Genomic DNA, 2,943 nt, shown 5'->3' on the forward strand with positions numbered 1-2,943 from the left:
CCCCGCCGGCCTGGTCGCCCCACGCAGCCTGCTGTTCAGTCGTTTGGTCATTCCTCACTAAACCCCCTGCCGGCCTGGTCACCCCACACAGCCTGCTATTCAGTCATTTGGTCATCCCTCACTAATTCCCCTGCCGGCCTGGTCGCCCCACACAACCTGCTTGTTCAGTCATTTGGTCATCTCTTACCCCCCTGCCAGCCTGGTTTGTAGGCAGCCATCTTGTGAGGGTATGAGGGTTAATTTGCATATTACCTCTTTATTATATAGGATTTCCAAACTTCAAAAATTATCAAACTAATTTAAATTAATTTTTCTACAGCTTAAATTTTAATGTCCTTTCTTCATTTTATTGTGAGAAAAATGAGTGTTAAAAATTTACATTTCTTATACATGGAATATATAAACCCATTTGAGATAAAGTCAAAGGTCAAAATTTTTGCTATAACCTATTCAAAGGTTGTCAGATTTAGTATAATAGGTTATGCTAATAAATAAACCTATTTTCATTGATTAGCTTTTATATAGGGAGGTGGGCAAAAGCAGGTGAATAATAAATAATACAATAATCAATAAATAAATAATACACAAATAAACCCTGTTTCCCGTAGCACAACTGTAAACCTACTTTGCCCACCCCTGTATATATACATACATATGGATATCTCCTGTATTATCAATAAGAGTGGGGCCTATGACTCATCTTAATGTATCAACAAGTAAGCTAGGTGCTGAGTAAATACATGTTGATGGTATGGGAGGCTGTCCATGGCCCATCCAGTCATCCTTGAGCGGGTTGAGGCACCATCCTCATGGCTCTTGGCTGCACCCAGCTCTAGGGGCCTGTGCTGGCCTGTTGGTGGCTGATTGTCCAAGGGGTTATGTACTCTCAGCCTGGGGATGGAGTGTAACCTCCTTGCTTTGGGCAGTACAACTGTGGTCCAATTCATGCTCCAGAGCTCCCGGTGAGATCAGGCTGATCTTGACTTCTCCCTAAACCCCATCTTTTCCCTAGCTTCTTCCCACAACTATGCTTCTTTTCTCATTCACTTATAGACCTCTTCTTGAGAGTAATTTGACATCATTATTAACTCTGTATTCTCTGATGCAAATGAGAATAATTCTTGAAAACAGATTTAAAGAAAGCATGCAGGGGCACGAGGATACAAGGCACCTAGTGATGGAAACCTGGGTTTAGGGTTGATGAAGAAAGTTGGTACATAGGATTTTTAGCTTCTCTGAGGTTAATGTTAATATTGCATTTTATGATGTCTGTGTAACCCTCTTTTTATTTTTAACTGTGTAATAGTAATAACTACAATATAAGTGGAATGATCAATGGTATCCATATGAATAACTTCAGTGTTTTCCTTTTGGTTAGAACCTGGAATGGTAACGTGCCCATCACTTTCCTGAGAGTACAAATCTTTGCTTTTCCCCAGAATATGCTGCCTGAGCAGGCTGTGGTTGACTGGATCTGGCAAATTGTGAATATTTAAAGGAGGCCACTTTGAAAGCTCCATTAACTCCTTCGGGCCTTTAGGGTACCATTTAGTATAACTTAGGTCTAGTCTTAGTCAATCTAATTGGTGAATTACTCTAAATGATGCATTAAGGACTTGGATGAGTTAATGCAACTTCCAAACATGCCACCCAGGAAGAGCCGGGCAAAGCGCAGGCAGGGGCCGGTTCCAGGACAGGACAGCTCTGGTTGGCCCTTTGTCAGCACTGAGAGACGGGGACCGGCCTCATTTCAAGTGTGCTCCCTCCTTGGTACTGTAGAGGTATGTTTTACTGAACAATAATCTAGGAGTCTGAAGGAATTAATGTTGTTTCCATTTCTTTATAAATAGTTGAGACATTGATATAGTCTAGATCTGTGTTCTGAAAAGGGACATTAATTATTTCCAAGTCATTAAACAGAATCCAGTGTATTCTGAATCTTAACTCACAGCATTTGTATTAGTTTTCCACGACAGCCATAACAAAGTACCACAAACTGGGGACTGAACAACAGAAAATGTATTGAATCACAGTGTTGGAGGCCAGAAGTCTGAGATCAAGGTGTCAGCAAGGTTAATTCCCTCTTTGAGCTGTGAGGAAAATTTATTCTATACCTCTCGCCTCGCTTCTGCTCTTTTGCTGGCAGCCTTTGGTATTGTAGAAGCATCACCCTACCTTTGCCTTCATGGCCACATGGTGTTCCTCCTGTGCATATCTATTGCTAAATGTCCCCTTTTTAGGCTATCAGTCATATTGTATTAGAGCCAACCCTAATTATTTCATTTTAACTCAATTACTTCTATAATGACCCTATTTCCAAATAAGGTCACATTGTGAGGTACTGAGGGTTAGGACTTCAATGTATAAATTTGAGGAGGATACACAATTAAACCCCAAATGTCATTATTATAAAACTAGTGGCCTGGTGCACGAAATTCGTGCACATTGAAAGGGAATTAATTAGAGGATGTGAGTGTGAGGCAGTCCGCGTTTCTGAAATACGATGACATGAATTTTAGCTATTACTTTGCCAAATAAATGGAATTTACAGATATCATTTAAAAGTGCATTCAGCTTAATATTAAAAACTCTGGCTACCAAGTCAGGTTTGTTTTCAACTTTTTGCCAGCCTTGTAAATTGTTTGCAATATCTGCCCATTTGGAGGTGCATGTCATGGTTATGAATAAATCAGGCTTGCCATACTTCATTACAATTGCCATAGCATCCTGATATCGCTGCTGCACATTTCTGGGACTACCCTCAAAAGATGTGGAAGTATTATCATTTTACCAATTGGCACATTGTCATTTTCAGATCAAGATTTGAGATAATTCATCAAACCACTATATTTTTCAACTCTCAACTTAGATTGGTTTGCTTTGATGAAATTTATCTAATTGGCCTCCATATTTAAATATGAATCCACGATAAACTGTTGAGTT

This window comes from Myotis brandtii, unplaced genomic scaffold, assembly GCF_000412655.1.
Source record: "Myotis brandtii unplaced genomic scaffold, ASM41265v1 scaffold168, whole genome shotgun sequence".
Classification (NCBI taxonomy): Eukaryota; Metazoa; Chordata; class Mammalia; order Chiroptera; family Vespertilionidae; genus Myotis; species Myotis brandtii.